Source organism: Rhineura floridana, chromosome 1 (genome assembly GCF_030035675.1).
Source record: "Rhineura floridana isolate rRhiFlo1 chromosome 1, rRhiFlo1.hap2, whole genome shotgun sequence".
Lineage (NCBI taxonomy): Eukaryota > Metazoa > Chordata > Lepidosauria > Squamata > Rhineuridae > Rhineura > Rhineura floridana.
In genome coordinates, this window is record NC_084480.1 from 105,014,994 (window position 1) to 105,031,872 (window position 16,879).

General features: G+C 39.9%; 1 long non-coding RNA gene across 1 annotated transcript; it reads left to right on the forward strand.

Annotated features, from left to right (window-relative positions):
• Positions 1 to 254: 254 nt before the first annotated feature.
• LOC133385301 (uncharacterized) lies at positions 255 to 16,485 on the forward strand. The gene is made up of 7 exons (XR_009762848.1): positions 255 to 328; positions 5,905 to 6,001; positions 7,386 to 7,487; positions 10,208 to 10,323; positions 12,956 to 13,038; positions 14,869 to 14,941; positions 16,247 to 16,485. It is a non-coding gene; the product is annotated as an uncharacterized LOC133385301 (long non-coding RNA).
• Positions 16,486 to 16,879: the final 394 nt, after the last annotated feature.

Genomic DNA, 16,879 nt, shown 5'->3' on the forward strand with positions numbered 1-16,879 from the left:
CAATTAGCCAATCATGACCCCTCTTGATGATGCAATAGCCTAGAAAGTTCACAGCAATGGCAGGGCTACAAACTTACAGCAACTCAGGCCTCTTGACCTCAGTACCAGGCAATGTAAATAAGGCTCAGCTGCCTCCCTGTTAGAATAACAAGCTACAGCTGGATGGAATGAGACACTCTAATTTTTCCCAGCACAGAGCATCCCAGGGACCTATACAAAATATTCCCCATAATCCTCTCTGGCTGAGCCATCTTACTTTGGACAACCTCAGCTGATCTTGACAACTATTATGGCCATTGCTTACAGGGGAAATGGGAGCTGAGAAAAAGTGAGTTTCCGATGGAATTCAAACACACATTCACATCAAAGTCCACATATGCAGCCAGACAAGACTAGCTTCTATTATTGTTCTTCAAGCCATATGACCGATGTTATACACTGTCCAGTCTCTTGGGCCTGCTGTGCTGTGGGTTCCCTTCAGATGTAAAAGTCTGCTGTAGTGGTGAGAACACACTAGTCTGCATAACTTCTCCAGTCCATAGGGAGAATAATGATGAGACAGTGGAAGTGGACTCATTAAGCAGAAGCAGTGCAAATCTAACGGCTGTTTTTTAATTGCAGTTTTGGAACAAAGGGACACATTCAGTACCCAACCAGTCAGTCGTCCCTCTAGCCACCATCTTCTTTCCAATATGACTAATTTAATGCCAGATGGAACAGGGAACATATTCATAGAGCAAGGTCCTTCCTCCTTTTTAATGTTAGTTATATGGCTGTCAGAGTTCTCAAAGTGTAAACCAGTCTTGCCTAAGGAAGGACTGGCAATTGCTACCTTCTCTCAAAGCTAATTCCTTGCACCTATTTAATTTTTCCTTGAGCAAAGTACTCTCTGTGTCATGGGTGGCAAATTAAAGTTTTAAAATCTTTGAATGATTTGGCTCTTTCAGTCTAGTGAGATGCTTTGCTGCTGGGGAAAATTGAGACAGGAATGTTGTTCATCCAAAAAGAGTTGTTTGCTGCTTAAAGTATCAGGGATAAACATTTTAATGCTTAAGACTCAAGTGAGGCTCACTCACTAAGTTATGGGCTGCAGGGGTCTGCTTGAGTCCAGGGTGGGGACCCTTTGATCCTCCAGATGTTGCCAGACTACAACTCCCATTATACCTGACCATTTACCATTCTCACTGGGACTGATAGGACTTGTAGTTCAGCAACATCAAGAAGTCCATAGGTTCCCCGCCCTGCTCTATGTATATATTGCCTTCACAGAGCTCCTACATGCTCTTAGGTGGCATGGGGCTGGATGGGTGAGGTTGGGGTTGGTGATGCATCACTGAATGTGAACTGGCCCATAGAAGTAGATATGTGTATAAATCCCTTGGTGCTGCATTTTGAGGTTTCTGATTGGTCATTGCTAATAATTTAGAGTGAAATACACTTAAAAGTGGGACTGAAATCTTTTTGCTTACTTTTGCATTACCAAAGTCTCCCTGATTTTCTCTCAAAGTGATTGGGTAGTTAGTTAAACTATGGAGTTGTGAATGTTCAAGTGACATGCTTCTTTTAATATTGGGAAACCACTAGCTGCTGTTCAGCTGAGTTTAACAGAGTATCTCAAATGTTAACTGCAGTTCAAGGACTATTTGCTGGTTTTCCTGGAATTAATGAGAAAGCTGCCAAGGACACACCAGGCAAATCATCTAGTGAACTATTGATCTAAGGCCAGGTGATGTGTGTAACAAATTAAAACAGACCTTCCCTTGGCCATCTTATTTTTATGTATTAAGCTGCAGCAGTGTAGGGCACCGTACACCTAAGAATGGTTTTGATTTATTTTATATATGCCATGAGTGGGGAACCAATGGTAAGTGGTGCCTTTGGAGCATCCTCCCTCTTTGCCCCCACTCCAGTGTAGCAATTATCCTTAGGAAGAAAAAAGTCCCCATTTGTGCAAATTGAACTGTTTTGCTAAGCCTAATTACCGTGCAGGGGGTTATTGGGAGGAAGTAGCAACTGGGAACATGACAACCCTAAACAATGATTTTGATGAAATGTACTTCCAAGTAAGTCTGTTTTACCCTTAGCCTTTATAAATCTCTATTTTGGATGGATTAGTGGTTGGCTGGCAGCTATTGCTGTATATAGCAAAACTAATCACTTACTTTTAGATTCACTTTGCATTTAAAGGTCAATCTACCAAATTTGCACTTTCTGAAACAATATGAGAAACAAACAGGCCTGGTGCCAGCAGGTCAAGGGCCCCTGTGTCCCAGAAGGGCCCCTCCTTAGGCTAGGAGGGTGGAGCTCCTGCTCTGTGATATGTGCCAGTGTCGGGTTGTGGGACCCAGTGGCCCAGCGCTGCTGCAGAATGCAGAGTGGGAGCTCCCATGCAGCAACCTCCCCAATACAGGCGACATAAGCCTGCCTGCCCACCTACCTCCCACATCACTGCATCAGCACATTAATATACTGCACGCGCAGACCCATGGGTTATAGTAGACATGCTCGCACAGTGCACTGACACAGGAGGTGGGTGGGATGAGTTGTCTTATTTAAGCCCCGCACCACCTGTATTGGAAAAGTGTTGGGGAGTATGATGTAGCAGGCCTGGGTCAGGCTGTTGTCTAAGGGCCCAGTCATGCCTGGTGCCAGGCCTGGGAAACACAGCCATCCTTTAAAATTCACACTTATCTGAATTTTGTGATGTAGTTCTCCAACCAATGTTTACAAAAATGTGTAAATTAGGGGAAAGTATGCATAGACATTAATATATTAGTGAAAATAACATACAACTGCATTATATTAGGGAAAATTGCTGGCAAACGTGTACTTTCAACAAAACTGCAATAAAAAAGTGTATTAGGAGAAATTTGCACAAAATTGCTGATAAATTTTCATGAAGATTAAAAAAAAAATCAATGTGCTGCAGGAATGTGGAAAACTGAATTTAAGACTGGAAAAATCCAAAACTGAGTGAAGCAAAATTGACAGATCCTTCCATCCCTATTGCTAACATAATAGGCGATGTTCAGAGATATACTTTTAGAAATTATCGTATAGCTATCTCCACAGGAAAACAATACACACAGACTACAATATTTCCTTGATGTAGTTAGCATGGGCATCCATGGGGGAGTAGCCCCCACAAAAGCATAATTCCCAAATTCCTGGGTTTTCCTAATTGTGGTAGCCATTTCTGGTGGAACTGCCCAAAGGTCATAAGATTCTGTGGAAAAGTGCAAAAGGAAATTGATGGTATATTGAAGGAACCAACTGAATTCACACTACAGTTGTTATTACTATCTGTGTTTTTTTAAGTTTAAGGAACTATATACCTTCCTTATCAAAGCAGTTCAGTTATCTATTGCTCAGACTTGGAAATTTTTACTGGACATTGCTTTATGGAATAAAAAAGTATGGAAAATGCAATTGCAGAAGAGATAACACATCAAATGCAAATAATAAAAATGGAAATGGACTGCCTTCAAGTCGATCCCAACTTATGGCAACCCCATGAATAGGGTTTTCGTGGTAAGCGATATTCAGATGGGGTTTACCATGGCCTTCCTCTGAGGCTGTGAGGCAGTGATTGGCCCAAGGTCACCCAGTTAGCTTACTGGCTGTGTGGGGATTCGAACCCTGGTCTTCCAGGTCGTAGTCCAACACCTTAACCACTACACCACACTGGCTAAATACTAAAATAGTAAATACTAAAAGTAACAGAAAACCCCCAAACCTTTAATGCTGTGTGCTTAAACACAAATAGTTCTCTATTCACAATATCACTTCCGCAATATCAAGCCAGGCACCAATGGTCAGCCAGGTCAGGGGCTTAGAAGGGCTCCTCACCAGCCCAACCTGGCTGTGCTGCTATTTACCACCTACCCACTGGTCCTCCAGATGCTTTTCAGTAGTGGGTGGCCATGTTGTTTTTGAAGGAGAGCTAAGCTCAGTTCTCATCCACAGGGGGCATCCACTATTTTTAGTTACTCTAAAAGTAATACCCCAGCCCATAGGTTTATGGAATTTATTGATTTAATAGATCTGTAGTTGGGGAACCATTGCCAAGGCATTGGTTTTGATGGGTGACCACCATTCATGCTCCTATTCAAAAACTTAAAATTATTAAAACCTATTCAACAACCTAAAATTAAACCCTAAAATTCAAACCTATTCAAAAACCTAAAAGCTCCTATTCAAAAACCTCACCACCTGTCCAGCATGTTCAGGGCCCCAGTGGAGGGTGGTGAGTGGCATCACAGCCACCACTAAAGCTGACACACTAAGTGTGTGTCAGTGGCTACTGTGGCTATGACAAGCAGGACTGAGCTCTGTTCTGGTTAGGAGAGCCTATCATTGCTAGCATGCCAAGGGCATCCCAAAGTCTGACAGCGGCTCTGTGCAAAATGGGAACAACAACGAACTACCTCACCATATTGTTGTGAGAATAAAGCTGAGAAAGAACTAACAATTGTTTTTACATTAAAAGTGCTATATAAATTACCCATAATTTAAAAAATGTTCAAAGATATGCTATTGAGTTTAAAAGAAAAAAAAAGTCTACCCAAGTATGATTTTGTACGTTGTCACCAATTAGGCTAATACACTGTCATAAGACTCCCACCTGTTATTTCTCTATGTGGTTGGTTTGCGAATTATTGTGGATGTTAATGGCTGGCTGAGTAGCACAAATCTTGATTATAAGAACATAGGAAGCTTATTCCAGGTCAGACCATCTAGCCCACTATTGTCTTCTCCACTGGCAGTAGTTCTCCGTGGTCTTAGGCAGATATCTTCCCCATCACTCATTACCTGATCCATTTACCAGAGGTTGACTCAGAGACCTCCTGTAAATAGAGCATGTGGTCTTCCATTATCCCGGCAGCTATACAGGTATTCAGAGCCAAAATTCTAGCCCAACTATTGTATGGTGTCCAGATCTGGATACATGCGTTCAATCCCATGGTGGAGACAGTGCTGTCCATCTTCTTACGAAGAATCTTTGGAGTTCAAAGATGCGTTCCAAATGCTGTGTTAAGATTGGAAGCGGGATCGTGCTCGGTAGAATGCCAAGCATGGTCCCTAGCTTTTAATTTTTGGACTAAAATTGCTTATATATGCCCGTCAGGTTATCTGTCATGTCTTGGAGAAGACGGGCTCCTTTCCAGCTGGATGAAATGCTTTTTAGACAAGCTGCCCTACTTAGGCCTTTCATTAGAATTTCTTTCCTCCCAAGACCTTGGTAGGGCTAGGCAGATTATTAAGGATAGACTCCATGACATTGATAGACAATCAACAATCCAGGCCGCATCTAAAGTATGTTCCCCCCTTCATCATAAACTGGACTTCAACTTTCTAAAGTACGCGCCATATCTAGATGTCTTAACGAATCCCAAATACCGATTAGCATTCTCTAGGGCCCGCTTCAACTGTCTGGAGTCTGCGCTCCTGGAGGGTAGATTTAAGGGCATGCCCTTAACGCAACGCCTCTGTCTGTGTAAGGAAGACTTAATAGAATCTCTGCCCCATATCCTCTTTGCTTGTCCTCTATATGCTGAGGAAAGGGATCTATATATCGTACCTTATATGCAAAATCATCCCAATAGATCTCCTGAACATTGGATGTCATGGCTTCTATCTGGCAATAATAGCTCTCATTTGATTTCAGTTGCTAAGTACTTTTATGCAGCCCAACGTAAAAGACAGTTATTTACTATTAACCCTTCTATGTAATTGCTTAATATTACTAGTACTAGTTTAGTGATAATTTTAACAATATGTTTGCAACTGGTTGTAATTTTTATTTTTCTTGACGGGTTGTTGACCGTAATAAAATATCGTATCGTGGTCTTCCACTAAGTGGTGTTTTCATCCTGTCCCTTTGCTTTCTTTTGCTGAGGCTAGAGCTTAGGTTCCTGTCTGAAACTGGATTTCAAAAGCAACTGTGCAAGTCATTGCAAAATAAACAACAGATGTAAGAAGGGCACCGTTTTAGAAGATGGTAATTCACTTTCTTCCTCTCTGCTTTTTGAATCTTTTATTCCTCTTATAGTACATTGTGCTCCCTTTTGCTGGTCAGGAAATTGATTTAAATGTACTGTTTTCAGGGAGCTATTTCCCCTTAGAATGATATCCCAACAGTGTTCCAACACAAGCATTCAAACAGGAAGAGATTCAGTTCAGGCCTTGAATTATTATATTATAAATGTGGACTGATGGCTGGTCTTTGTCCATAATGTATAAATTTGGCATATTACATGGGTTGGATCCAGACTCAGCCATATTTAGAGTAGACTTATTGGAATCAATGGGAATGACAAACTTAAGTCCCATTGATTTTATTGGGTCTACTCCAGGCATGGTTAGCCTGGATCCAACCCTGTGACATAATCAGATAAATTTTTATGAGGGCATGGAGTTGAAAAGCATTTCCACATAAAATACAAATTCTTCTTTATAGTAGTTAATTATTACTCCATTACACAAGCCAGTTAATTTTATACGCGGCTTGATTGTGCAGCTGGGTTAGAAGAAAGTATTTGTGAGCTCAAAATGCTGTTGACCTATGAATTATCTAAAGCAGGGGTGGGGAATTGCAGACCCAGGGGTTGAATGCAGCCCTCCAGACCTCTCTATCTGGCCTTCAGAACTCCCCCAGGCTACACCTCCCCCAGGCTACAGCCCTCACTACCCATGCTTCACACCCTTCTTGAGTGTTTTTGCCCGGCTAGAATATGTCCTTGAACTCTAATAATGCTTATCTGGGTGGAGAAAGGGTGTGTGAGTGTGTGTAGATACTAGCATATTTGTACAAAAGCAAACTTTATGATGGTTGCTTTGCCCGCTTTTACCCCTGGCTCATTTTTACCTCTGGCTCTGCTTATTTATTTATTTTATTTAGTTTAATTTATATACCGCCCTAAGCCCGAAGGCTCTCTGGGCGGTGTACAAAAAGATAAAAACAAGCACAATATATAAATACAATAAATAATAATAATAAAAAAATAACGAACCAAACAACATCCAAAATACAGAAATGCTTGCAGGGGTATGGCCAACCTCCTGCCCTCTTGAACGTTGCCCATCTTGGGTTCTTAGAACTAGCTAAAGGGGATTGACTAGGTGAGTCCAGGGAGTGATTAATGCTTCAGTGGAGGAAGGGAAGATGCCATCTACCTTGAAGGAGGTAGTTTGTTCTCTACTTAAGAGGACCTCCTTGGACTTAGAAGTGCCTAACAATTATCACACGGTGATGAATATACCCTTTTTGGACAAGAAGGTCAAGAGGTTGGTTGCAGCTCAGCTTCAGGCATGCCTGGAGAAAATAGATTATCTGGACATGCCTTGGTTGCTCTGGTTTATGACATTTGTTGATCTCTCAACAGCTTTTGATACTGTCATGGGCCCAGCAGAACGGGGGTGGAGCAGCGAGATGGCAGAGGAGGAGGACTTTAAATGGAGTGACGCTTCCCATGTTGAGCCACTGGGTACACAGAACTCTGAGAACTCTCTCGCTCTGGACAGTGACAGTTCTGCCCCTGAAGCTCCAGTTACCCACAAAGAGGCTCAGCCCAGTCAGGCAGTTGCCATCCCACCTGACATGCCTCTTCTACCCAGGCCCACCCTGCCGCCTCCTCAGCACATCGCCCCTCCCTCTGACCAGGAGGGTCCTGCTGAGGCAGAGCGGCCACCCTCACCTCACTCACAAAGGCGCCAGCGCCAGTACCAGCAAGAACATTGTGCCTCAACAGCTCCTCTGAGGTGGAGCTCTCAGGTGCACGCGCTCTCCCAACAGTGACACTCAGTTCACACAAGCAGAGTGCCCACTCAACCCTTACTTAAGCCGGGTGAGGGGGCGTGTCTAGTTGCTGTGACAACATCTTAGTACAGTGTAGTCATGTCTAGCTAGCCTAGTAATGATGCTAAATCCTGTGTAACCTGTAAGTTGATTGATGATTGGGGAGGGGACAATAGACAGAACGCAACCTATTCTTCCCTTGCTGATTCTTTCTTTTTTTTTTTTTTTTTCAATAATTTTTATTCAGATTTTCATAAAACATACAAGACAAAATCATAAAACATTCAAAGACAAAAAACAAAATCAAAAATAGTTAAACAAAAAGAAAAAAAAGAAAAGAAGAAAAAAAAAATAAATAAAAAATAAAGAGTAAAATATTGACTTCCCATTTGTCAAAGATCAAATCAGTTATAAGTCTATAATATATAGCAATCCTGTCTCTTAAGTCATATTATAAAATCACTTTCCTCCAGTAGTTATCTTACTTAATCATCAAATCTCATAAACATTACTTTATTCTTTCCACAAAAAGTCAAAGAGAGGTTTCAATTCTTTAAGAAATATATCTATCAATTTTTTTTTTCCAGATAAGCATATCGATTAATCCATCTCATTACTAATTATGATAATCTTATTGTCATAACCATAGTCAAAATAAACATTTCAATTAATCCATCACATCAGAATCTGTTAGGTTCAGTAATTTCAGTAGCCATTGTTCTATTATCTCTATTAGTTCCATTTTCCATCTTCCATCTTCAGTAGTCTTGTTAAGTCCAGTAATTTCAATATCCAATCTTCCATTATCAGTATTCCATAATAATCTTGCTGTCAAAGCCATAGTCATATAATAAGAGTCTGATGGGAATTACCTCTATCCCAAATATTTTCTTGCCATCCATTCTGAATAAGTTGCTGAAATACTGCTGTAAAATCATATCTCTGTTCTTTTTTTCAAAATACACTGGGTCATCTCTTAAAAGTTTTTCCATTGTCACATGGCTGCAGTTAATTCCATAGATTTTCTCTATATTGGGCTCCATCACATCATTCCAGTCCAGAAGATAATCCATGCCATTGATAACTTTATCTCTAGAATCTTCATTAATTTCTTCAGAGATAACATTAAGTTCCAAACAATAGATTTTATTTCTAAAGTCCATAGACTCCAAATCTTGTTCCTGTTCCACGTTTGTTCCAATCTCCGGGATCTCCTCTCTCACAGGGACCCCTATTCCAGTCTCCAGGGTCTCCTCTCTCACAGGGACCCCTATTCCAATCTCCGGGGTCTCCTCTCTCACAGGGACCCCTTCCAGGGTCACCTCTCTCACAGGGACCCTTATATCTTTAATCTCCTGCTTCATTTTACTCAATTCAATTTTCGTTATCTCAATCTCATTCATTATTCTCTGAAACATAGTTATTTCCAGATTCTCAGCCACTTTCTTAATTGCCATTTTAAAAGAAAAATATAGGAAAACCACTTCTTATTTCAGCAACAATTGGGTTAATACTCCAAACTTGGTGACATCACAGTATAAACAGAGCAGACAGCCTTATCTCTCCAATAGTTAAGTAAACAAAATGCAGTTCCCAGGATCGAAGCAATTAATGGCAATCGTCAAGAAACAGATTCGTCAAAATAAAATAGACCAAAAAGAGAGTAGTCTCAAAACAGTATAATATTTTTCAAAATAAAAATCTGGAATAGAAATCCCTCTTCTGTGTGTATCTTTAGAATGCAAATCCAGGACAGCTTTTTGCAACAAAAACAGAGATAAGCTATTAATTAGTGCGTAGCAGAGAGAAGTTACGGCTCCCCAGTGAGATGTCAAAAACCGATCAATCTGGCAAATCTCTTTTAAACAGCAACAATTTAAGTCAAGTAAAAGAAAAATATAGAAAGAAGGGTGCTTGCCTGTTAGTGCGTTCTCTCTTAGAAGATAAGATGAACTTTCGCTTTAACAGATAGAGCTTGCTGTTGAAAATCCGTCCCACCTTCGTCGGCTGGACCTCGTCCCATAAATTAATGAGATCTGGTCGTCCCAACAAAAATAGGCTTTGAGGTTAATCTCTTCGTTTCTCCCTACCCGGGAGAAGTTTAATCAGTCAAAAAAAAAAGAAAAAACTGACTGATATATCTGAATAAGCTTCTTTTGAGGCAGGAGCCCGTCTCAAAAGCAGGCACAGGCTAAGTCACCCTTCCCGGAAGTCCCTTGCTGATTCTTTCTTTAGTAACCATTTGGTATATAGATTATGTTATTTTCAGGTCTTACTTTCTCCTCCTTCTTAGATAGTGTTGGTGTTAACTTCATGACTCCATAATTGCCACATGTATGTCTGCACTCTGAATAGCCTTATTTTCCAGGAGTAATAAACCATATGTTTCTTTATTCTTTCAACCACCAGGCTATCTGAAGCTGCTGGGAGCTGTCATGAAGAGATCAGGAGTGAAGTGTCCCCAGTATATGAATGACACCCATCTCTATATCTCTGTTCTTTTTGAATCAGGAGTGGTGACTAAGGTGCTAGACTGGTGCTTGGAGATGGTGATGGGCTAGATTGGGCCAACAGCAATGGATAATAATAAAAGATATGAAAGAGAAAAATTATAGCTAATAGAACAAAATGTGTTTTTTTTTAAACACATAGATATATTAACCTTTGGATGGTACAAAATTATTAAGAAGCAAAATTGTTTTATATTGTTTTAAATTTTTAAATTGTGTTTTAAATTGTTTTTAAAATATGTGTTTTAAATTGTATATTTGTTTTAATGTTTTTGGTTGCTGAAAACCGCCCAGAGAGCTTCGGCTATGGGGCGGTATACAAGTGCAATAAATAAATAGGTGTCTAATAATTAAATAATTAAACTAGCTCCTTGTTGTTACAGGCTAAGGCTTCTGTGAAATTGTGGGAAACTGTAGTCTTATAGTTTGCTACTTTTGAGACCAATATGAACAGTCCAGTTTTGAGATTTCCATATAAAGTCTCACCAAAATAATAATATTTAGCATTTATGTAGGGCTTTTTTTTTAAGTATTCAAAACTTTTCATATATCACAATGACCCTCGCAACTATTGCAGATGAGGACCAGAGGCTGAGATAGTGGCTTGCTTAAGCTAATAAACCAATAAGCTCATGGCTGGGCTGAGATTTAACTTGGAAATTTCTCAGTTCAAACAATTAGCTACTACCATACACCAGCACTCTTCAGCTGCAGTTTCTTTCCATCTCAATGCATTAAAGCTGAGGTAGATAGGAGAGCCAGTGTGGTGTAGTGGTTAAGGTGCTGGACTACAACCTGGGAGACCAGGGTTCGAATCCCCACACATCCATGAAGCTCACTGGGTGACCTTGGGCCAGTCACTGCCTCTCAGCCTCAGAGGAAGGCAATGGTAAACCACCTCTGAATACCACTTACCATGAAAACCCTACTCGTAGAGTTGCCATAAGTCAGAATCGACTTGAAGGCAGTCCATCATCATCATCAGATAGAACAGAAACCTGTACATCTGAAAGAGAGTGAGTTGAAACACCCAGATCTAGCAATTAAGAAATACTGTCTCTTTGAGAGAGATCCTACCCAAGGAATTCCTCAACAATGCCTCTTTAAAATATTCATTATACATAATTGTATAGGTTAAGGCTTGTTCTATCATGCGTATTTGGTTCCTATATAATACACAAAGGAATGATATGGCCACTGCTCCATCCAATTATCACTTGTTCCTCATCTTCAACTCAGTGTCAGACCAAGGTTAGCCATCTGGGGATTACCTGATTGTGCTGTATTACATAGATAAGAGACCACCAGTCGTTACTCAGAGTAAGCTGTTGAATGAAAAATATTTTCAAATTAAGATTCAAATATATAGCCAAGCATCAAAACCACTTCATCAGTTCCTTCGTGGGGGAATGTGTACTGATGGCTGCAAATGTGATGGACAACATATAGGTAGTGTTCAGAACTGACTTGGACCATTCTTTTTTCTTATAGTGGCATATGTTATCCATTGTCAAGGACATTGTTCTCTCATAAATTGATTGCTTTGCTGAAGGGTTTTTATTATTATTATTATTAGCCTGTATTTTTACTTACTGTGGGAACTAGCTGACTCCCTTTAAGTGCAGTTTCAGGTCTATATTTGTCTAGCTCCCCCCCCTCCCCCGACCGCTTATGAATGTCAAATTCTGAAGACTCAGATTTGCTTTCAGAGTTGTTTGGCATTTTTGATAAGTGGCTGAAAGCATTTAGAAATCTGATGTCATCATGGCTTCTGTGATGTTGCCCTTTGATTTATTCCTCTGTCTCCCTAATGATGTTAAACCTCTGAACCTTCCTAACAACACAGTCCTAGGTATGCTTATTCTGAGTAAGTTCCACAACTAAGTTCCAAAGCCCTACGTGCATAAGAGGTTTTCAAAAAGGAAGTCAAATATGACTGACCACATTGAGAATGTGTGTTGTGCTGTTCCCTTCAGTCTTTGATGTTGGATGTCACAGTGTTTTAAAAACTGTGCAATTAGTTGACTTTTGTCCAGTTTTAGTTTGTTCACAACAGTTAATGTCACGTCAAGGATACCAACATATACATTTCTCTGAAGGACATTACTGTGACTCATAATTGACATGACTCAGAGAAACTTCTGGTGTAGATCTGTCTTCCAGTCCTTAAATAGCTATAACAGAAAAGACAAAAGTCGATGAGCAACACTTCTTTTTTTAAAAAATTGAATGCTACCTTTCAACACTTTGCATTAATTCAAAGACTTCTTCTGTTGAAGTGCTTTCTTCAATTTTGGAAAAGAGGCTTGCTCAGGTACAGAAGATAAACAAAAGTAAAAGCTCACAGTTTGTAGTGAAAGCAATTACCTTACAAAAGAAAAAGAGATACTATATTTGCAGCTGTAGGAACAGAGTGAAGGTACTTTCTTAATTTGCCACAGGTCCATGATTCAAATAATACATAAGATAGAAAAGACAACATTTTAAAAAGGGATTCACAATCTATACCATAAGAAGTAAGGCTAAGTGGCAGGGGAGTGAGTGAGAGAGAGATGTGTGCCTGCTTGCTCACTGGCAATTAAAGGGCCAGGTTGTTGATTTTTAATTGGTGTCCATTGAGTTGTCATTTGTGCACCCACACAAATAGGTTCTGCCCCTGAATTGCTGGTAATGAATACAGGAAGCTACTTTGTGCTTCTCACCAAGTGAAACGATGATGATGGCTATCTGGTGAGTACCTATAGACTTGGTGCTTCTTGAATGACTCCTGTTTTGTCATAGGTGTAGGAGCTCAAAGGAAGACCAAATAGAAAAAAAGAAGACAAAAGGAGGGGATGTAGTTCTAATTAAAAGATACCTAAAACTTCTAGATAGATAAAGAAAAAAAGAAAGGAAAAACTTTCCTACATCTATGGAAAACATGGTAAAAGATTGCACTGAGGAGAGAACTCCACAGAAAAAGTTCCCTGAGCTGCTGCTGTTACAGTGAGCAAAAAAGGAAGCTCTTCAGTTGTCTCCTCCTCCTTCTCCTCCTCATAATCACCAAGGTCAGTCTTAAGAATTTAATCAAAACATTGGGCCAAACTATACATTATGATACTCATAAATAGGCTGCCTAATTCCTAATTCATGGAGGACAGGGCTATCAATGGCTACTAGCCATGATGGCTGTGCTCTGCCACCCTAGTCAGAGGCAGCATGCTTCTGAAAACCAGTTGCCGGAAGCCTCAGGAGGGGAGAGTGTTCTTGCACTCGGGTCCTGCTTGCGGGCTTCCCCCAGGCACCTGGTTGGCCACTGTGAGAACAGGATGCTGGACTAGACGGGCCACTGGCCTGATCCAGCAGGCTCTTCTTATGTTCTTATGTAATTGCAACAGAATCAGTTCCCCAAAGCTAGTCTGGCCAGGGCCGAATTTAAACTTCTTGTGGCCCTAAGCTATAACATGAGTGAAGCTCTTCTCTCTTCAACAAGTACGTGCATTACTTACAGGGTTAGTGCAGTCGACAACAACACGCGGGCTGTTTTCTGCAAGAATCCAAAAGGCTGCATGTGTATGACATTCTATAGAATTGTTTACTGTTGTCAACAAGTGAGATGCAATAATGATATTCAATACCTACCAAAAATTATCTTCATTTTGTATGATGTTTATGGTTTCCCGGTGGCAATGTTGTAAACGTCTTTCTTTCTTTCTTTCTTTCTTTCTTTCTTTCTTTCTAATGCAAGGCCCCTCATAATGTGAGGCCCTAAGCTGTAGCTTGTTTAGCTGGTCTGGACAAGGTGATTTATTTTTAATTTGTCAGGAGAATAGACATATGCATATGTAGAGAAATTTTACAAGTTTTGAAAAAAAATCAACATTTTAACAATAAAAGGTTTACTATCTAAGATTTATAAGGTTTGAATAGCAGATGTTTGTGTAACAGTCAGATAAAGCAGAACTGTGAAATGGAAACTGTTATAAGCAAAGGAAAGTGGTAATGTATACATTCAGTCTTATCAGAAACATAATTAGTGTTAATTTGAGAGAAAATCTTCTTAAAATAATACACAGATGGTAGTATACATCATCTAGAGCAGCAAAAATCTTTCCAACCGTGTCTGTCCAGTGCTGGAGATGTGAGAATACCCAAACCTTTGAACATATATGGTGACATTTTTGCATAGCTAGAAACTTCTGGGGCAGAATTTAACAAGATGTGAAAGAGATTATGGGTTTGGAATTACATTTCAATCCAGCAACAATGCTTTGGGACTATATAAACCACCAAGTTATGGAGACCTCTCTTGTCTGGTCACCCATGTGTTGCTAACAGCATGAGTCTTTACAGCAAAGAAATGGAGAACAGTTTTTACTGCTATTGATCAGTGGAAGAGGAAAATATGGGATATAGTGATCATGAGCAAAATGGTGAGATAAAAACAATTTAAGGGATCGAAGGATTCAATCAATAGAGTTCTTTAGACCAAATTGGACTCCATTGACATTTACACAATTGTGCAGTATGTATTTGTGATTTTATAAGAAAATTTAAATTTTATTTTATTTTAAATGATAGGCAGGAGGCAAAAGGACCAAAATCAGAACTGTTTTACCAGGCCCATGGAACAGAAAACAACAAGGACAACAAGGTACTGTCCCTGGCAAATGGGTAAAATTATAGTGGGTACAAATGTAGTCTTTTCTGACTCTCACTGGAAGCATGTGTGAAAAAATCCACAGATTACCAAGAAAGATGCATCTGATGAAGTGGGTGTTAGCCCTCAAAAGCTTATGGCATTATAAAGTTGTTAGTCTTTAAGATGCTAGTACTGTTCTTTTTGTTTTGCTAAATGCACTGTGCACTACTTTACTGGGTTGTCGTGAGGATAAAAAAACTATAAAACACCTTGACAAACTTAAAATGCTGCTACAAAAAATAGGATGGCCCAGACGATGGTTCAGATGAGAACTCAGTGTGCAGAGCTAGTATGAGAGAATGGGTTGCAATGTGTCTTCACACCCCAGCTGGGGAAGCTTGTCCCATCAGACAACCACACATTGGACCTACATGTAAAGTCCAATGTTGGTAGGCCTGAATATCCTGTTGTACCTGATTATTTTTTCTTTGATTTTTAGGTTGTTTTTTTCATGATTCCATGAAAAATTCCCCCAATTCAAAACTGGCAGGTAGGCTGGAGATAAAACTTTTTATTTATTTATTCCTTATTTATCAGTATTATGTTTATATCCATTCCACCTTTGCTCCAGTGAGCTCAAGGTGACACTCATAGGTCTCCTTTTCCCCATGTTATCCTCACAACAACCCTTTAACGTAGGTTAGGCTGAAAGGTCACACAGTGAATTTCATGGCTGTTTTTAACCCTGGGCTCCCTGGCCCTAGTCCACTTAATATCCCTCTACCTTATTCCACATTCTGGGGGGAAAATATGTAGAAGTGAATAAGCTGAGGGAGGGGAATAATATTTTCCCATAGGTCTGGAAATTTATGAGGTCCTGCGTGGCACCTTTAAGATTAACCAATTCAGGTTGCTATCCTGTACATACTTATCAGTGAGCCATCCACATGGAATTCAGTAGAGCTTACTTATGAGTAATGTACAGTTATTTATTTATTTATTTTATTTATTTAAACAGTTTCTATACTGCTTAATATATATAAAAAATCTCTAAGCGGTGTACAGAAGATAAAACAGCAAATATTATAAATATATATAATACAGCTACAATACAAATGCATACATAATACAAATTAACAAATAAATATTAAAACAATTGCTTTGAACTTCTCTACTCAACATCTCTCAACCTGCTATTATTATTGAACCCACAGTAGAAATTGTGACAACAGGGACCCCTTCTGAACTACAGTAAGGTACTTAGATGCTAAATATTAATAAAACTGAAATGTTTAAGTGTCTGTTGTTTCTTTGCAGAGAAGGATAGAGAATGAACCAGAACAGGTGAGGGCTACGCAACTTTTATCCTAGCAGAGAAGCAACTTTTATGAAGGGATGCCTTCTGAAACAAAGTAAGACATTTTTCAGTTTAGCTAGATGCTAACTATTTGTAAAACTGCAGTGCTTAAGTATCCACAGCATCTTTGCAAGGGAGGAGAATGGGGAGAAAACCAGAACAACTTGGCCATGCCCCCATGACTGCTCATTGGCCACACCCTTTTAACCTCTCATTGATCACATCCCTTTGACCTCTTAGCAGCCCCACCAGGTCCAGCGTACAGCAGCCACCACGGTTCATAAGTACACATCCCCAGTACCTGTTGGAAGAAAGTGCTCTTCAGTGTTCATGAGGCTGTGTGGAAAGAAACCTTTTAAAAAAACCTTCCAGGCATTTTTGAAATCCTAAAAGACACCTTGGAATGCTTGTCTTTGGCCAATATTTGCATGGCCATCATGGGAGGCCACCACTGGTGAGTTTGCAGCTATCTTCTGTGGATGCCTGATAAATGGAAGATCCCTTATCTGAAGGAACAGATCTCCATGTGGGCCTTGATAAAGGCTTACTTGGTAATTATGCAAGCACATGAACATATTTTTAAAATTATTATA